Source organism: Ornithodoros turicata, chromosome 7 (genome assembly GCF_037126465.1).
Source record: "Ornithodoros turicata isolate Travis chromosome 7, ASM3712646v1, whole genome shotgun sequence".
Lineage (NCBI taxonomy): Eukaryota > Metazoa > Arthropoda > Arachnida > Ixodida > Argasidae > Ornithodoros > Ornithodoros turicata.
This window is the reverse complement of record NC_088207.1, coordinates 27,271,303-27,292,209: the sequence shown is the minus strand read 5'-3', so window position 1 is coordinate 27,292,209 and position 20,907 is coordinate 27,271,303. Positions and strand designations below refer to the sequence as shown.

The 20,907-nt window shown below is 46.1% G+C and overlaps 1 protein-coding gene and 1 non-coding gene across 2 annotated transcripts in view; both read left to right on the top strand.

The window, feature by feature from the left end:
- LOC135400732 (protein prickle-like) overlaps positions 1-20,907 on the top strand; it is a 239,828-nt gene that overhangs the window by 12,216 nt on the left and 206,705 nt on the right. The gene's annotated exons all lie outside the window — the stretch shown is intronic.
- Positions 10,950-11,031, top strand: Trnas-cga (transfer RNA serine (anticodon CGA)). The gene has a single exon. It is a non-coding gene; the product is annotated as a tRNA-Ser (tRNA).

Here is a 20,907-nt window from a genome sequence, read left to right as displayed (position 1 = left end):
GCACTCCTTCCTCGTGTGTGCGTTGCTGATGTCAGGCGATGATGCACTTCTTTTCTTGTAATGCCTCCTTTTCAAAATAATTTTGGGAACACGCATGGATTCGGAGATATAGTCACATACAGGGCCCGTAAGTCTTACAGCTGCTCTCTCATGTACAATCGGCGACTACAGATGAAGCAGTTTTTTTTTTTTTTTTTTTTCGTTCAGCCCTTGTAGACCTCGAGCCGATTAAAATAAAAGAACTTTCTGGTCAGCTTCAAAATATTGCTGCTCAAATATGGCTGCTGTCAAAAAGCGAAGTCTTTATGGCCAAATGAGTCACCGATAAGCGGCATGGCTGAGTGGGTAAGGCCGTCCTCTCGTTGGTGGTAGCCAAGGTCATGCTGAAGACTAGGAGGTGGTGGGTTCGTATCCTACCACCCGCTGTGCTGTCTGAGGTTTTCCCTGGATTTTCAGACAGACTTTCCAGACGAATGTCGATACAATTCCCCCTGAAGTCGGCCCAGGACACACACTAGTCCCCCTTGTCCCCCACTCCTTCCTGCTGTCCTCTCTCCATATGTTCACATCTGTATACGCCGCTCATAGCCACAGTTGCTTCGCGGCGCTAACACGGAAGAAAAAAAAATCCCAATCGTCGAGCAAATTTAGATATAGCCTTAACCACGCCCTCCTTCAGCAAACCCACGCACTCCTTTTTCTCACATCGCCCCCTGGGTGCAGGGGTATAGAGAATGCAGCTCGCGTTCGAATGAAATGTGAAGCGATGAAAAGGTGCTTTCGGATGCAGAAGCGACCTCCATCAAATGGACGCTCCACGTGTACGTGCGTTGCCTGAAGAAAGACGCCAGCGCATATCCCACACGGTCCAAAATTGATTTCCACGATATTTCCAATGCGAGGGAAAAGATACGTGCGATACTTTTTTGCGCAGGTCTAAGGAAGGCAGGGCTTGATTTATGTATTTCGATACACAGCGACCACCGGAGGGGTACAGAAGCACAGGAGCATGTCATACTGATGGCGAAGCAGGAATGGCTGCACAAAAGATCTCTCACTGGCTTGATAATGTCAAGGGCACAGACATCCCTCAGTCCTTGCAAGGCACTGATCAACGTGCGCAGTGCTCAGCACTGGTGATGGGACATTATATACTCCGGTGCTTGTGCATGGTAAAAATCACATTTGAAACAATCAATTCCTGCGGTATTATAGGGCTGTTTCAGAGTAGCTTTGTTGGTCGTGATTTGGTATGTTTTGTGTAGGACTAAACGATCTAGCTTACACGTCCCTTTAATAATTTGATAGGATTAATGTCAGGATTCTCTTTCCTCCACCTCCTTTACAGTCTGTCAAGCTTGAACTTATTGCTAAAGGTCAGTCACAAGGCAACTAGTGGTTCTCGTACGCATTATGCATGCCACTTTTACTAGCATCGTCTCCACCTTTTCTTTTGGAGACAGAAGGAATGGGACGATACGGACACAATATTTAGCAGAAACAATAATGTTTCGTTGTTACGCAATCATCAGTTTCGAAGCACGCGTTCCAGCCCAGAGCCCACAAATCTTTAACCCATGTGCAGCATGATAAGCGATTTCTGTAAATAATAATAATAATAGCGTGGTGACTTTACACGTAAGGTTTGTCTGCCTAGATTTCTGTATAGCAGATTTTGCGTCACTTGCTAGATAGGTCAGCGCCAGGGAAGGGTAACGGTAATGTTAACGGAAACAGAAACGGTATATTACCGAAATTGGAGACGGTAACGATAACGGAAACGCATACCACGGTCCTCTATTACCGGAAACAGAAACGGAAACGAAAATTATCGTCCGGTATATTGAATTCGGGTAACGGCTATTCCTGTTGTGCGATGGCACTCGAGTGACTTTTAATTTTATTTTTGTATTTTCATGACACCATTCCCAGTAACGCTCTGAATACTACACGTGACCGTGGAAACAAAGCGCAATATTGGATCTCGAGAGTTCATCCCTCGCTTACCTACTCGTTGCTTTTCTCATAACTTCATTGCATCCACACGTGAGAAACGCACTCTGCTCCACCATAGCACGAGGATGAGAGTAGACGATTTGTATTTATTTGTTTTTTTATTTACTATTTTCCATTTGACCATGGCTCTGGCAGTATTGTTTACAACTGTGAGTGTCGGCCTATGGCGGAATGCGACATTGGATGAAGGTTACGCCCATTTTGAGTTCGACTCGGAGTGGCTGAAGACTGAAGACATGTTCCTACATTTTTTGAAAAAGATCTTGCAAGATGTGCGCATCCAAACGACATAAAATTACTTGCGCATTGTGTACGACTGGACATCGAAGAAGCACATGAGCGAAACAGGCTGCTGACAGACCTGCTCCCCCGCAGATCTGAAACAGCAGTTTCATTACCGGAAACAGTAACGGAAACGAAATTGAAAAGGTGGTATCAGAAACGGATAACGGAAACGAAAATATAGCAGTAACGTGAATGGAAACGGCGATGAAAATACGGCCGTTAACCCTTCCCTGGTCAGCGCTGTTATCAAATATCAAAGTTGCTTACTAGCTTTCTTTTATGGCGAAATTTGCGTACAAGTTGTACGTTAAGTCTGATTTCACTGTCAGTCCTGTATTCAGTGGTATAGAAATACCATAATTATACTAAGCATTAAGGCTAAGATAGGATCAAAAGTGCCCGGGGCGGTCATACGAAACTCGACGCGGCGGCTCGGGTGAATATGACGCTGCATTGCACCTTCTCAGAGGAATCTGTGGCAATCTCGCTGTCCCGCTTCACAAGTAAACGGAGGAGGATTTAGAGCCCCGTGGAACGGCGAAGAAATAAAGGAGACAGGAAAGTACAGTTTGAAGTGGTTTCTGGGGTTCAGACCCCTCTCCCAAAGCTAGTACTTTTGCTAGTGCATTTAGGAAAGGGATGTGATGTGATGTGATGGAAGAAGAAGAAGAAAAAAGAGGATTTAGGAAAGGGAAATGGGGGTGAAATCGTCTTCCCCATGTAAAATTCCCATAGAACGTCTCCCAGAACTAGGCTGGCGGAGATCTACCTCTGTGACTGAGGCTGGGGGGTGTAGGGTCCTTCACAGTGCTCCCTTAAAGGGCTGTGGACTTTTTACCGTTGCATTCGTTTACTTTCGTATATGCTTTTGCCTCTTCCTCGCCTCGCATTTATCTTTCGTTTCGGACTCTCTTTACCTTGGGAGACAGCACGTCTTTCGGAACCAATACCGTACTCGAAGAATCCATTGTCTTCCGGGTTGACTAATGGTCCTTCGCTGGCGTCCCTTCATCTTCTTCTGTGTCCGTCTACCTCTGTCCCTGTGTTATTGTTGGCGGCTCTTTGCTCTGTCCCTCCCCAAGGTTATACCGTCGCCGTAATTGCTGCAGAAACAGCCAGCGCCGCGGGCCCCGACGACGTCGAACGTTGGAGGCGATTCCTTTAGTGCTTCTTCCAACCCTCTTGGGAACTTTATGGAAGTTTCTTTTCTCTGCCTGTCTCTTCCGCGCCTGTGTCACGGTGCTTTTTTTGTGTTGTTGATCGGCGACAAAGTGCATTTTGGTGTACGGGTACCTGCGAGGTGTTCCAATATGGATGAAGGGAAGGTTTTGCGAATTTGTACGTTTCTGTATATATCTGTGTGTGTGCTTGGATAGTGTCTGGCAGTGCTAAGGTGAGAACCAAGCATCAGATGTGTTGCGCAACGGTTTTCGGTGCAGCTGATAGTTCGCCTTCGAAGGAATCTATGATGGCACTGCATTCAATTGTGCAAAATTGATATAAGTTAATAAGTAGGCGCACTAATCGTGCAAGTGAGCACGAAATCAAAAAAATCGACAGCTGATGCTACCGATTATGTCAACTTTGCCCAGCGAGGAAGCATTTACTCAGCACAACAACAACAATAATAAATGAAGGAGAAGTGATGCACAATTCACAAGCACAATACCACAAGTACAATATAGCCTCTGTTTACAATATTTTATTAACATAATTATCCAATTACACAAGTAACTGCCCAGATTACACTTTGCTTTTAACTATCACAATAACAACGTAGATGTTATCGTGTTGCAGACTATCGTTACAAGTATGTCAAACTGCTAAAAATATGTACAATATATATACATATATATATCATCTAGCATGGCATTTCCTATCTTTCTGTTCTTTCACCGTGGCGATCGCGTTGTTTTGTCGAGCGATCAGCCTGTTGATTGGCGGCATGCTTCTCGGGATAGGGTCCGGGGCAGGCTTCATCGGGAAACTGTGGATATTACTCATTTATGTGTGCAGAATGACGAATCCCATGAACACAGCATATGTTTTTGGTCTAGAAACCCCTACGCATATCGTTGTTGATGAGATGTTGTTTACTAAGCACTTATAGGTATTGAGGGAAAATGTACACCGGGGCTCCCGCACATGCAGTGTCACACACCTCTTTCGAGTAACGGGGGATGTATTACCACCGGCAGGGAGAACCAATTTTCGCTGCACACGTTGCATGCAATCATCGGCGGAGCATTTGTTATTTGTTATACCCGTTCCCCATTTTGCGAGGGTATGTAAATGGGGCGTAACAGACGGACGCCATAGAAAGTGTTATTGCAGCCATAGAACGTTTCTGCGTGAAAACGTTGATGTGAAGGGCAATTCACACAGTGGCATCGCTTGTACGATAGAGATCCAGTGCGGCAGCTGTTCAGACGCGCACGTTCGTGGCACGGACGACGTTTGCATTCGCGACCAAATGAGCGCTCACAGCGCTTGGTCATGAACTTTGTGTCGAACACTCCAGTAGCTCTCACAGTACCAGCGGGATGGCCGAGTGGGCTAAGGCGTCCGCTCGTTGGTGGTAACCAAGGTCGTGCTGAAGACTAGGAGGTGGTGGGTTCGAATCCTACCGCCGGCTGTGCTGTCTGAGGTTTTCCCTGGGTTTTCCGAAGACTTTCCAGACGAATGTCGGCACAGTTCCCCCTGAAGTCGGCCCAGGACGCATACTAACCCCCTGTCCCCCACTCCTTCCTGCTATCCTCTCTCCGTCTGTCCACATCTGTACGTCGCTCATAGCCACAGCCGCTTCGCGGCGCTAACACCCAATTAAAAAAAAAGAGCACAGTGAAACAGAGCACTGGCACGCTTGTGTAAGACATCTTACATCTTCGCCCATTGGTCAGTCGCATGGATTCGTGTTTGCGATGTACACCGTAAGGGTGCATGGTGGTATGATGTTCTGAGGAAGAGGACTGAGGTCCGCCTGCTCAGACAAGGCGGCAAGTTTCACTCTTTTGTGAGAGAGGATGGGGAGAAGGGGGAGTAAAAGAGAAAGGATAGAGGATAAGAAATTATAAGAAATGAGAAATTAGAAACGCAGAGATAAAGAAGAAGAGAGAGAGAAGGAAAGCATTCACGACAGTCCCACAGAGGAAACGAAAGCTAGGAGCGCGTCTCGCCTTTTCTACGGATGTGGGTGGGACCCTGCGGGTACAAAATCTCGTCTAGAGAGCCACTGGGAAGTGATAAGGCTCTGAAACTCGAAGTCAAGGTGTCTCTGACTGCTTGAGACTTTGCACAGTCCATGATGATGTGTGCCAGGTCACCAAAACAGAAACTATGGTCTCACAGCGCGGCGATGACGCGAAGCCCAGTTTGTAGCGAAAGGCGGGTGTCATAACGGACTTGCATCGGAGTCTGTGGAGAAGGGTAGATCGCTTCCGGTCTAGATCCTTCACGGGGCATGGTTGGGAAAAGTGCCGCACTTCCGGATAAGCAGTGAGACGGATTTCTTGGATAATTACGCAGAGAACTGCTCTCTGCTATCTGCTGCTCGTGTTATCTCGACTTGCTCGTACTGCTCGTGCTATCTCTTATGTATAGACGATGCGTTTTGGCACGCGGTACTTCCGTCTTCAGGTGGATTCACACTTGGCCAAGTTCACTGTGAAGGGGTGACGAACGTTACCGTGTCGGTCTCATACATACGTCTCAGTTGTCTCGCGACGTAAACCCACAATTATTATTCTCATACATATACATTCCTGGATGCGATAATCCCTTTAAGAATTCACAGGTTTAAAATGAGACGTTCAAAATGCCAAATACCTACTCGCTGTGATGCAGGCACTGCCCAGAATGAGTCCGAGAAAATGTCGTCTCCAAACTACATTATCCAACGTCACTTCGTTTTCTGTTGCTCTAGCGCATCCGCCCCATTATGCCTAACCGTTGCTAAGAGGTGCTCATTTCATTCGCTAAAGCTACTTCGACCGACATCGGAAACACGCGAAGCTGACAAGTTGGTCCCAATTTTGAAACGCGGTAACTCTCAGACCTCGCAGATATAAGCTTTTCGGGATTTAGTTATCGTAGATGTTGAAATCCGGTATTTCGATCATTCTGAACTCTGGGACGCTCTCGGCACCTCGCGGAACCTCATGACAAAGCTCACGAAACCCTGGGTTCCGGTTGAGAACCACTGACTTAACGCATGAAAACGCAACAGTGAGAACTCTAAGCGTACGGCGACACGTATTACGCGCTGTTTACGGCTTTCACCGCTATGTGACTGCCAATGCGTATCGATACACTGCAGCGGAGACCCAAGGGCAAATGATGTTCGTTTTCTCGAGCAGAGCCCGTTTTCCTTTCGTCGTTTATATACTTTCTCTGTGCGCACTATCCTATTTGGCAAACTAGATTTCTGGAACCACTCCCATAGCAGACGAAGCAGCGCGGTGATCTAATTTCTCCCTTCTACCTTGTGCGATACTTTAAGGCCTCTCTCCTTTTTTTTTTCTTTTTCTCCTTCTCTGTTTTAGCCCTCATTTTGCCTGTCGCTTACTCCTTTATATATTTTTCATTCGGAGTCGAGAAAACGCTAGCGTAAGGTATTTGCGAAATGAGATTTTCCGTGGGCGTCGAGACTGAAAAACCGTTCGTCCGTTTCTGCTGCTTTTATTTCACTACGAGAAAGGCGAAAGTGCTTGTGGGTACCTGCCTTATATGTGTTCATATCTATTACAAGCGCGAGACTCGGAATTGGATGCCGAGATACATTGCTCATGCATACATGTACAGGTGGCTTGAGATTATTCCGATAAAGAAGTATAAAAGAAACTTCACACGGGGTTTTAGACTTTTCTCTTTTTCTTTTTATTTTTTTTTTACTAGACCTGGAGTAGCTTGTCCCGCAGTGAGCGCGCTCACATCCCCATTTTTTTTTTACCTCCTGTCATCGTCACTGTCACGGGGTTGTGTGGCCGAAATTGTGGAAGTACGAACTGTTGTTGTTGTTGATGATGATGATGACGATTGCAGTATTAAAAAAACATGGAAATATATAGGCTACCGCAGAGCGATTAGCCGAACATTGCTAAAAAAGACTTTTAAATGAAGTCTCCTTTTGCACTGTAATCTCAACTGCGAATTAAGTGGTGACGATGGGTAAAAATTTGGAAATGAAGTGTCCTGCTCTATAGCCTTAAGTACGAACTTACTGATGATGATAGCGTGTTCGCCTGCTGATCCCAGTGTTGCGGGTTCGAACCCGGTCGAGGACGACAGCAACTTGGTGGCAGGGTACAAGAGTTGCGTTGGCACGCCGTCTTCCGCGAGGGATGTTAAATACGTCGTGCGTAAATGCGTCTTCCTCTATATGATCCTTGCGGTTTGTATCGTATACCGGGTATTTCAGTTAAATCCTCGGGCTAAATAATTCATAAAACAACTTCTAAAAAACAATCATACGTCAAAAACGTCAAAAAAACACAACTTCTAACGAAGGGCGCTAAGTCGGCATTAAAATGGGCACTATACCTTTTGGGACCTTCAGTGGACACTTGAGAAAAATCTGCCACCGAAGCTGGTCATTTGTTGCTGTAATTAGTTGGTTACGGTTTACATATTTTGCCGCGGCTGGTCGCGGTGAAGCGCAAAAGGACGTAATTCATTGGTGGATAAGGGAGTGGGAGAGCGTCATTTTGCGCTTCACTGCGACCAGCCGCGACAAAAATATGTAAATCGAAACCAGTTAATTACTGCAACAAATGACCGGCTTCGGTGGCAGATTTTTCTCTAAAAAGTGTCCACTGAAGGTCCTAAAAGGGGTAGTACCCATTTTAATGCCGACAGCGCCCTGCTTTAGAAGTCATGTTTCTTTACGAAACTCATTTGAGTTTTTATTTCAATAATGAGGGCCTCCCACTCATTCACACGGTGCGCAGCTTGTAGATGGTATCGGGCAGATACTTGTAAAAAAGAAAGTTCGAAGATTGGTACTCCCGTTCGCGAATTATTTAGCCCGGGGAAACCACCAGCTTTTATCATATACGATATTTATGCTGGGTTACAGAACTGCAGAACGGAATGCAAGGAACGGCAGACGGTGAAGCTTTCGACAGAACCATGAATGGAGTGCTTAAAAATCGTGTCAAAAATTTCCAGCTTCCATATTTGTTTCAGTAAATTATGAAACATGAAAACCCGCCCTACGCTCTTAAAACGGAACTTCACCACATAGCACGCCAACCACCATCCCGAATGACGTCGTCTGCCCCCTGATTGGTTATAAACCGGAGGCGTACACCTTTTTTGGACACTTATGCATTTACGTTAATTGTCCCAAAAAAGGCGTACGCCTCGGGCTTTCCACAGATCGGGAGTGATAACGGTATCATTCTGTGCAATGGTTGGCCGTCACCGTGTTATGTGGTGAAGTTCGGTTTTTTAGAGTGTAGCCAACGGTAATCCCCAATGACGTCGTTCTCTCTCCTGATTTGTTGAAAACGGGTAGTGTACGGCCATTGTGCTTTTGACCATTTGTAAATGTTCAGGGGGCAGCGAATATTTTTGTTAATTTTTCACGATCTTTATCCGCAAAGAACCGACCCTATTGGAACTTTCTGTTGCAATTGGAACTCATAATACGTCCTCAAGCGCATAGTTTGGCTCCCAGACGCTCTTTTTATTTATTATTTTTATTATACAAACCACCTTATCTTATCTCGGGCAACACTGTGCAAACATAATAACGTTCACATACGCACGAAAATAATCCCATTCCCAGCGCCCCAACAATAGGCTTTACCAGGCATCACGTGCCCCGTCATCCATCAAATATCACATACCGCTACTTTTAATGAAACATCTTTCTCGTCACGACCAAACTTTTCCCTAGGCACCCCTCACTGAGCAGCCGATACACGCCAGTCGATCACGTATGATAGCCGTGACATATATGAATAATAGATGTGCCGCAAAGTCCCTTTCTTCCTGGAGTCACACTGGCCGCAGACCTGCCTCCTTTCTTTCTGCCTGTATACGACTAAAGAGCTTCTTTGAGCGCGCCTTGGCTCGGCTGCCACGACGTGGCATGACCGATGAGGTTCCTCCATATATTGCCCTATGTTTTATGCAGGCCTTTTCTTCCTTATAAAATACGAGGCATATCAGTTTTTGCCTCCGGAGCGTACTCCGGATATTTTTTTACAGAAATTGTATATGCATACTTGATTTGGTGAAGCTGTTTCGTAGTGGTAAAACTATATACGTATAGTCTTCTGTTTCTGCATTTGCTGCGTATAGTTTACTGCGTCGGTGCGCGTGAATTATATCGGGCTGTTGCTTATGACTGGAGACTGGATGCATTTTGAATGGGTTGCAAGACGGTTGGAAAGAGATATAAATGATGTGCGCTCCTTTTTTTTTTTTTTGTGGGAGGCAGGGGAGAAATTATTCTGGTACAGTTTGCATGGGACGCAGGTAAAAAAATTACGTGAGCAAACCACGAGAATAGGCTAAGGGTAATGTACTTCTCAAAAAATAAAAAATAATAATAAAAATAACAAGAACAAGAAAAGACAAAAACGTTATACTAGGAACTGTCGACCATAAGCGCGTTTAAATTATGTAGCAGGCAAAAATAAAGTGTCCTCGAAACCAGACGTCATCGTCTGCTACGGTCGTCTGCTACAGATGTCGTCTGCTTTTTCAATCCCTTAAATTCTGAAAACTTCAACGCGCTTTCTCCGTTTAATAACCCACTGAACGGACGCACGAATTGTGCACCCTCTATATCACTTTTTTTCTTTTCTTCTTCTTCTTTTTTTACGTATATGAAGCCTCATCTGCGTCCAAAAACATATGTATAGTGACCACGTTCGGTTGCGTGTTCTGAGGTCGTCCCTTAGAAACGCGGTTGGCAGCCGCTGCAAAGGCGAAGTATGCCGTGCTGGAGCAATTCGTTGGATATAGGAAAAGTTTGGGCTTTGCTTCTTTCATTCGTCTACGTATTCTCTTCTTCTTTTTTCTTGCTTTCATTTTTTAATGTTTGTACTTTTCCATCTGTGCTCAGCTCGTTATCGAAAAGCTCTTAGCATTCCGGTGTGTCGCGTTTAGAGACTTAAAGATGTTTTATGTCCCCGTGCATGTCGGAAAGAAAAAGTGCTGAGCTGATAAGGACAACAGGTGATCCGGTACATTATTTATGGCTCACATGAGAGCGAACCGATCCTGCGTCGGAAGCCGGGAGGTTGAATGGCTCTGTGGGCCGTGAGAAGTGATGCTTAAAAGTAGTTGTGGTAATAAAGTGTACTGTGAACCGTTTATTGCATCATGAATTTGAGTACAGATATTGAAATATACGTAAGAAAAATACAGATACAAAACTAAAAGTATGTGTGCATGTGCAAAATTAGAAAAATATAACAAAACAACAACAACAACTTTATTATCTCTGACTTACATTAGATTTAATTTGTATGCATTGAATGCATTTAAGCATTGCGTACACATCCGCACATTGTAGAACACTGAATGTACTGCATTTGTGCTCGTCATTGATCATATCAGCATTTGTAATAAGGTCTTGGTTCTGACGAGCGTGTTTATTACACTAGAATGTTGTTGTTGATACGGGAAATATATGTGCAGTCGTGGCCGAGTGGTTAAGGCGATGGACTCGAAATCCATTGGGGTCTCCCCGCACAGGTTCGAATCCTGTCGGCTGCGGCATTCCATTTTGGTGACATTGCCATCGGTGACGGTTCCAATGGAAGCGCGTGGAAAACTCCGGTGCAGCTCGTTGGGCCATTAATGATTTTTCGGCAGCTTTGCTTTGATGTGTAAGGAGCACAAGAAGAACTGTGTAGAAAATCCATTCTTCACGTGTTCGCGCAACGCTGGGGAAACCTATATATAGACACTATTGACCTATAGACACTGTTGAAACAGAAATTCACCACATAGCACGCTCCTTGCCAACCGTCATTCCGAATGATATCATTCTGTGTCCTTATTTGCTAAAAATGGGAGGATTTTTGTGACAATTATGAACAGCATAAGTTTCACAAAAAAGGCGTACGCCTCCGGTTTTCAACAAATCAGGGCAGATAACGATATCATTCGAGATGATGGTTGGCTAGGAGCGTGCTATGCGGTGAAGTTCATTTTTAAGAGTGTAGTGCGAGCCCAATTGCCTATTCTGCTTCGAAATCGCGCCATCCACAGAGACTTAGTCTAAAAACCCTGCCACACTACACACGTAGGGTGCTTTGCGACTTTGATATATTCATTATTGAAAGGAGCTCTGATATAAAACGAATACAGTACTGTGACACTCCGCTCCGACTGAAGAATTGTACGCTCCGCTACGGCTGATCTATAACTGAGGATGGGAGGCAACGCCGTGTACAATGTAGTCTCACAACATTTAACACAAACACCCACACAGAGCAGCTTCGCCGCCCGAAACCATCGCAGCACTTCACGAAACCCACGCTTTTGTTCTGCGCTGAGCGTAGTGGAATCTATGATAGAGACCTGCTTACATAAGCGTCTGACGTCTTTATCTCAAACCCGGTTATTTGGTACTGCAGGTTAATCACTCTCCTTGTGATACGCAAAGGCTATGCATGGCACGCGCACTAAATGCCAACATCAAAATGGAACATTGTCTCGTCCGCGGCAATATATCTCGACCTCTTTTACCTCTTTACCCCTGTAAGGTCAGTGGGCCTGTATAGTGGCGTGCATGCGTATAGATGATTGTCTCGTGTACTGGACGTGCAGGCTCTGACCTTAACCCGGTTACCTTGTATATAGCCCAGTTGATATTACGAAGAGATATATACCCGTCTGAGGGCTCGTTCGTACAAACACGACTTTTTTTTTTTTTTGCTTGCGTGAACAAACGAAAGTGGGCGCGATCACGTCAAAAAACAAGCGGATGCATGAACAGCAGACGTGTAGAGCACCCTTAAAACAGAGAAGGGAAGGGAGGCAACCTCTGGATTCCTGCTTCTCTATTGCCGAGCGATCTGACTGCCGTTGTGGCGGTACGTTACTAGGGGGGGGGGGGGGGGAGCGCGTCCTGGGCCGACTTCATAGAGAACTGTGCCAATAGAGGTGGTGGTGGTGATGAAAGGGCTCGCCGTTGTCGGCCTCACGCAGGTGGGCAATGTCACGACTGACACCCTGGGGTAATGTGCGACCTGGGCCGACTTCTAAGGGAAGTTGGCCCAGGACTAATGCTAATAGAACTTCACCACAAAACACGCTGAAGCCCAACCATTGGACAGAATGATATCGTCAAACAGTTCTGGTTTGTCGAAAGCGTTGGGCGTAGGCTTTTTTGCACTCTAAAAACAGAGGAGGGGGGGGGGGGGGGCAGGTCGAACTACCTTGTCGTTGTTGACGACACATGAGCCAAACGACTACGTATAGCCAAATAAAAGAAAGGGGGAAGATGAGAGTTGAAGGGTGAGGTATAGGCAGGATGTACCGTATACTGATGAGACGGAAGTGCACTGTGGATGAGAGGTGCACTAGAGCAGTATTTGCAGGAGGCCCGTTTCTTGGAGGGAACGCACGAAGTTGCGAGTTGTGGTAGTTCAGAAGGAGGTGGTGGTGCTGGTGAAAGGGTTCGCAGAGGTGGGCAACGTCACGGCTGACGCCCTGGGCGAATGTGGTAGTTAATAGGAGGGTGGGGGGGGGGGGCGGTAATGGCAGGATCGGCTCGCCGTTGTTGCCCACACGGCAGTGGGCGTCGTCACGACTATAGCAAAAAAAAAAAAAAAAAAGAAAGAAAGAAGGACGGATGGAGGATCGAAGATGAAGGATAGTTTAGAACTTTAACACATAGCACGCTCTTAGTCAATCACCATTCTTGAATGACGACGTTCTGCCCCCTGATTTGTTAAAAACGGGCACATTCGTCACCTACGCTCATCGTTGGTTCGCAAGAACTCTTTCTGTTCGTTGGAGAACACCCTGCACGGAAAAACGAAAAGAAAAAAAAAAGGGGGGGGGGGGGTCACCTCATGTGCCGTTCTCACGTTGATTACGAATGAGCAGACATTTTACTAGCTTTCTGGGTGCTTTTCCCCTGAAGGTATTTGTGCTCTGACGCAAATTACAGGGAAAGGTATGGTGAATATGGAATTTTTATTTTTCGCTTTAAAAAAAGAAACTAGCCATATGCACATTCTCAGAGGTCTAGAGCTTCTGATCTGTAAACGAGAACGGACGTAGCCGGTTCTAAAATAAACGCAGAAGAACAAATCCAAAAATGCATATTGTCTCTTCTTGCCCCTGCTACGAGTAAAGTTTCAAGCGCATGGAACAACGCGTCTCCGAGACAGACGGCTTCGAGCAAAAAAAAAAAAAAAAAAATGTCGCATCTTGCTTCACCTTACCCTATACTTTTTCGGTGTTTTCTGCACTCTGTATAGTCTACTTACTCTTTGTCTTCATGCCATGTTTCAATTACGTTTTCCCGCGTCTTTTCCATTCTACTTTATCCCCAACGTTCCGGTATAAATAACTATGTTTGTTTCGCCGGTCACATTGTCGCTGTTATACCGAGGCTGCACTCAGGCATAGCACAGACTTAGTCAGGAGTGTTTAAGCTCTTTCAGTGTCTAACTCCGCACACAGTGTGTTTCTGACAGCGCCATGAGTCATATTTAGTCGGTGCGTGTTCTTCGTTATTTGGCGTGTCTCAGGAAATAAAGGACGCTGCTCCGTTTATTGCCGAGAAATCAATACTACAGCTCTGTTTCTCCTCGCAGGCCCTGTACCTTCTTCCGGGTTGCAACGCGATACCTCTCATGGCAAGAAGTTTATGACAAAAGATGTCATATGTTACAGCTCTATGGTACAGTTGAACCTCATAAATCAATGAAGTTGGTTCGAGGTAATGGGGACGAATCACTCTGTGTCGCGTATCAGTTCAGGAGCTGGCGTGAGGGCGGCGGAGGGAGGGGCGTACGGAAATGAAGCTTCGTTGATAGCTGGATTCTAAGGTAACTCGATGATGTTGAAAACACAGCGAAAGAGGACAACGCGTAGCTTTCTATTTTTCAATCAATCTATCATATCTCCCGGCCTATGTAAAAAAGAAAAAGGAAAAAATAAGTAAAAGCACCGTAACAGGATGAAAAGAGAAACGGTATACCGTCCTGACATATGGCTCAAGTTATGCAGGATCAATGTAAAAGTGACAGTTATTTCTATTCGATGCGAGGCGTGCGCGGGTGCGGTTGTACTCGCGGACCCGTGCTATACATCCTGGTTTGCGGATATAAATATAACGTTATAGAATCCGCACGGATACCGGTGTTTTCTATGACTCGCTTCCGCGTTCCGCGCTTCCCCAGCGATTCCGACACTTTACACTCACTTGGTCGAAACTTTTGAAATACATGTTGAACTCCATCATCCTCTCTGTTCTTCTCTGGTCATCATCTCTTTGTTTTCTCACCACTTCATCATCTGTTCGCACTTTCTGTGTGTAAGCGTACTGGGGTAGCCAGTTCGACGTCGTCGAAACTCACACCCTCATTTTTTTCTCTATCACATCACCATCACCGGCGTTTTGTCCGCAAATAAGCATCGATGCCTCCGCCGACGTCCTCCAGGAGGTAGCCATAACGGACCTTTTTCACACTCGCGTCGTACCCTAGCGGCTGTCCAGCGAAACACGATCGGCCCAGCCAGCGCCGTACTGGCGCCATCTATTGAATATGTAGGAAGCCTTCTTCGGCGCCGTCAGAGTCACAGAGCATGCGCAGAAACGTTGTGAAAAAGGTCAATTGAAAGCACGCAATGAATCCAAAATGGTGTTGAAGCATGTCACGCTTTGCACTTAACTGCATTTTATTAACAAATTCTGAATGACGTAGTGCTCCTGAGTGGTTCGCACGCTGAAAAGTGAAAACATTTGTAACGTAACGTTTTGGTCATGTAGAGTTTTCCCACAAATACGATGACTGGAGTTTCCGGATATTCTCAATAACCTCTCCTGTTGCGGATGCTGATACGCCTATGTCAGCCTGCGCGGTTGCGGATCTAACATGCCCGGGTACAGTGTGTATGCGGATACTGCCGAGAGTGCCAATGTTATCCGCGCTGACCTCTAGTCTATGACGTATCCTGCTACTTCCTTTCCCTATCTATTTTTGCTTTCCCATTTTCTCCTTTATGTATGTGTGCATTTCCCCCATATTTTAACCAACTGTGCGCCCTAAAAACAGGTAGGTAAGTGTTTTGAAACTTTGGGTGTTTTGATGCTTTGCTGTTGAACTATATTTGTGTGTTTTATGGCAACTCTGTGTTTGTTTTTACAACTCGTTTTTGTCGGAATCATTACCATCATCTTTATCATCATCATCGTCATCGTTCCACCAGTTTTTCACGAATGTAGCTGGAGCAAGTGATGTGGAGTTGCTGGCCTCAACTAGCGAAGCCGAAATCTGCTACGGACCAACACGGACCTTATCAACGCCCTGTGATCGCGTGTGTGTGATTTATCTGTATCTTTTTTTTTCCTTGTTTTCCCGGGTCCTTCTTTCAATTTCTCTTTTCCTCTTTTTGTGTTTTTGAATAGCAAGCCGACCTCCGTCTCGCGGACCTTTCCTTCTTTTCTTTAATAAACCTTCATATGCCCCCCCCCCCCCCCACACACACACGCACAAAATCTCAATTTTCTTTTTCCTTCACATCAATCTATGTTTTACGCGGAGCTCTGGTTTTACGGCCACGAGGCCGACGTGGAGCATCGCACCGCAAATACCGAAACTCATCGCGGCTGTTACCTCAGCCAGTGCGGAAGCCGCGGGAGAGGTCACGTGCTTATACGAGCACCAATGGGAATGACCGTAGCTCTCGCTCAGTCTCACGTCAATGCTAGACGCGTACGTGAGTTCGAGGGTTTACGAATCGCCAAATATAGGAAACGCAGAAAAATATATCCGTTTTCTTCAATATTCTGACGTGCAGTACAGTGCGTACATGTTGTAATGAACCACCTATATCAAAGTGTCGCAACCCCTTTTTAAGCTCTGTCCGCCAAAACCGCGCTGGCTCGATACTGGAACCCCTTCGGGCATAAGGGGTTTTAATCCTGCGTTCCAAACCGGTATATGACTCACGCTGAGGCTGGGTGACGCATTTTCACTTTCCAGGGACGATTCAGGGGAAGTTACTGTAAGTTATAGAGCGTATTTGTATGCAGAGATCGATTAAATCTAACCATGTGGCGGTTTAGTTGGAGAGGATGAGTGGGGGTGGTGAATACGGTGCACGTCTGGGTTGGGTTAGACGTAGGTGTGTGTGTTTTGAAGCGTGGGTGATTAAAGTGGACTGGAAGGGCTGCAGGGTGTCACTGCAGCGGGCAGCAGCTTGGGCTGTGGAGTGACTCATATATAGTTATTCGGGCTTTACGGCTAAAGAATGCATCCATGCACCGTCCATATTGTTCATCGCTACGGCGCGTGACGTGCGTTTTCTTTTTTTTTCTTCGAATTATTGTTGCATATAGTGTCGTCGATAAGCCTGCTGTTCACAATAAAGTGATTCATTTCCGAAAAAAGAAAACTTCATTCACACAGGTCTTTCAAGCACATCAATGTAAATAGCAAAAGCAAAGCGCAGCAACTTTGTTTTGGTGGTGGTTTTGATGATGATGATTGGGGTGTTCCGTGGAGAGAAAGAACGAAAAAAGCTCAGGTGACCTTTCTTTCTTTTTAATTTCTTGTCGCCATCACAACGAATAGAGCAGCTAAATAAAAGAAATTAAAAAAAAACAGGAACGCCATTAGCTATCCTAGGAAAAGACTATAATTATATAATTGGTTCCTATAATCGCAGTAATTAGGAACGTATCGATTAAAGTGCAGATGCGCTCTCCAGGAACGGGCTGATAGAACGAGACCTGTTCGTTGCTCACTAACCTTCCGGTGGCTTCCACGACGAGCTAAAAGATAGAGCGTCGAATACAAAATCGCGGTAGACGTGCGAAAATTTCTGCTCGCGCAATGAAAGATGTCGTTACCTTGACGTCAACACAAAAGAAACGGGATTTGCCCGTTGCGCCGTTCGTGACTTACGAGTGAAAGAAACCGCAATTTACACTCTCCCTCTCCCTCATCTTCTCAAGAAGAAGGCCGACAGTGCGGAGCGCGCCCTCATTGGTCTCCTCAAACGTTTTATCCAATTATCGCGAGATCGTTTGAAGAGACCAATCCGAGGCCTCTCCGCATTGTCGGGCTTCAGAAGGAGAGTGAAAGCGCACATTGCTCTTTCTTTCACTCGTACGTCACGAACGACGCAACGGATGTCTCCCGTTCCTTTTGTTTTTGGTGTCAAAGTAATGGCATCATTCATTCCGCGAGAAGAAATTTCTGCGCTTTGGTGCCCCTTTAATAGTACTAACAATATTCGCGTTTCCAAACATGCTCGCGTGCAACAAAAAGCACCATTGCGGGAATCGTCTCTGCATGTGGTGGAGCGCGCGTCTCACTATCGTGATTATTTTCGTTGGATCGGAACAGCGCAGTAACTAAACGGTAATTGTCTCATCTCTCCTTGCACCACGAAGTTGGATGGTGCATTCAAATGTGTGCGCGCCGGGTTTGGTGAATTTAATTACGCGCGGAACTGTTTGGGATGAAAACGTATCCTCAATGGATGCCTCGCACGCTATACACGCAGACGTGCTTATGGGCGCGTAGCGTGCCGTTTGCAAGCCGGTAATTAGTCGCAGAAATTGGAGAATATCTCAGCTTTGCAGTGCCATAAGGGGCCACCAAAGTGCCAAAACTTCCCCGCGCATTCAAAGCTGTTGTTACCTTGACAAGCATACAAAAGGAACGGGATTCATCCGTTACGTCGTTCGTCATTTCGCGAGGACCTATTTTTTGCGAAATTAGCGAACGCCCTTTTCTTCGCGGATTTAAAGCGAAATATTCGAACCAATGAGAGAAGAATACGTGAACGAAATATGTAAGAAATTTGACCCAGGACGCTGAGGCAACTTATGTACACGGAGTTTCTTACGCTATTACACTGCATTGCCTCGCAAAGTGTTCAGTTCGCCGCTGCAACTGGAGACCGTAGTCCCGCCTTCACGTACGAATCCCGCGCGGATGTAGGCGTCCCGTGATTCCGGTTCCTTGTAAGCCTGGATCATCCAGCAAGCGTGTATGCACTCTGCCACGCGTAAAGGCCTTTGTAAAAGTTGCCGCATCACTGCCGAGTGCCAATCGCACCTGCTCGATGCGATGACAAGAATGACGAGAGACAGGGCAATTCGGCAATGGCACAGGTACAAGCCGAGTAGGACCCCCTAATCGCAGCCCTTTCAGTCAGAAGTGCTCAAAAGGAAGACAAATTGAACGAGTTACCCAGTTGTGACACCTTTTATTAGCTTCCTCCAGGAAGTTCAAGGTGGATAGCCCCTAAGATGCAGGGTGGACGCAGCGCGGTACCGCGAATTTAAGGTTCCGCGAATAATTGCCTGATCCTGGCTTATCACAAATTCGCTAATTATTGAGCCCGCGAATTTAACCACTTATACAGTATATGTGCGAAATAACCTGCAATCCACGTTTTGCTTCTCCCTCTCCTTCTCACGAAGGCCGACAATGTGGAGGGGGCTCTCATTGGTCGGCTCAAACGATATGTCCAATCAGCGCTGGAGATCGTTCGTGGAGACCAATGACAGGCCGCTTCACGTTGTCACGCTCTTTGAGAAGGAGAGCGTTCCCGTTCCTTTTGGAAAAGGAAGAAGACCCATCCGTTGCGTCGTTGGTGCTGAGCAAAAGAACCGCGATGTAGGCTTTTCCTCTCCCTCTCCTTCTCAACAAGTGCGACAATGCGGAGGGGCCTTTCATAAGTTTCCTCAAACGACCTCCCGCGATGATTTGACAAATGATTTGCGCACACCAATCAGAGCTCGCTCCGCATTGTCCACCTTCTTGAGAAGGAGAGGGAAACGGAAAGTGTAACCTGCAAGTTATTTGCTCATAAATCACGAACGACGCAACGAATGAATCCCGTTCATTTTGCATTCTTGTCAAGGTAACGGCACCTTTCATTTCGCGAGGAGAAATTTTCGCACTTTGTGCCCCTTGAAGTGTTCAGTCAGCCTCTGCAATTTATCTTATCATCCCGCTCTGATAGACAGACACCACTGCATGCGTCGCCGCCAGCGAGGTATAGCACGTGCCTTCGACTACCAATGAGATGGGCCGTAGCGCCCGCTCCCGTGATGTCAAAGCTTGACGCATACGTGCGTTCGAGGGTTTATATCTCGCGGTTTTGGTTTTTTGCAGTAGCTTCCAGACGGGGCTCACCTCATACTGTGCGGTGCTGTACAGTGGGTTCATGCCATGATGAACCACGTACATTAAGGTGTCACGGCCCCTTTAAACTCTGACTGTGACGTCTCTTTGGGGGGAGGGGGGGGAAGGAGCAATCAAGAAACCAATCAAGAAAGGGAGGCAACAATCCCATTCTTCCGACCTAATCCACCGCCACACGAACGGACACGCCGTATCTGTCTGGCTTTTCCCTCGATACGACCAGACACCTTTTACGGAGTGTCATCCCACTGATAGATGTAGCTGAACGAATGATATCGGCCCCGTATATATATATATACGGCACAGATGAAAGGGTAGGGTATATGTGGCTGTGGCCATGTACGCCTGACATAACGCGACCACTTTCTCCGAGGGCGACTTCCATCATATCTCCTCGGGAGAAGACTTCGCCACGGAGGTGATTCCGTTGCCATCGATCACTATGAAACTGCGCTATTAGCTTCGATCCCTGACCGCCCCTTTGCCGTTTCCGAATGGCCGCTAGATTTCGCCGCTGATACCGTGCGATTAGTGGGTTTGCGATCGCATGCCAATGGTCCTGTCACGGAATCGCGTGACATGAATGAGATGAGCGGCAATACATACGAAGGGATCAGCGTGGGACCTAGTCTGGATTATAACATTCGTGGTGGGATTTCAAGGTGTTTCACTGACAGGTGCCAATGATGATGACTGCGTGCGACTTTCTTTGAGCAGCGCGACACGTAACAGTTATAGGCTACATTCTAAGAATAGAACTTCGCCGTATATACAACACTCTCAGGACCGACCGCAATTCAGAATGATCTCCTTCTCTTTCCTGGTTTGTTGAAAATGGGAGGCATACCCTTCTTTGTGACACTTATGCGGCAATGTTAATCGTCACAAAAAGGCGTACGCTGCTGCTCTCTCTTCTTCTTCATCATTTTGTTTTTTTTTCTGTTTGCGAGTCTCTCTGAGCCCTATTATTTGATCTGACCGATTGGCTTGCATAGATAATTGGAACTCTGTTTCGAGCCTTGTGAAAACATTTACTTCAATTAATTATCTCGTTAACTCTTCCTTTAGTTTTTATATATTTTTATATATATCTTTATTTTTATATTATCTTTATAGTTAACTCTCTCCTGTTACAGCATTGGGGTTGTAAAATATCGATTTGATAGAAGAGGAGCAACGTATACCATACTGTTACAGAAGTGCTACGGAAGAGGACGTGGAACACATCTTAATGCCCCGTGAA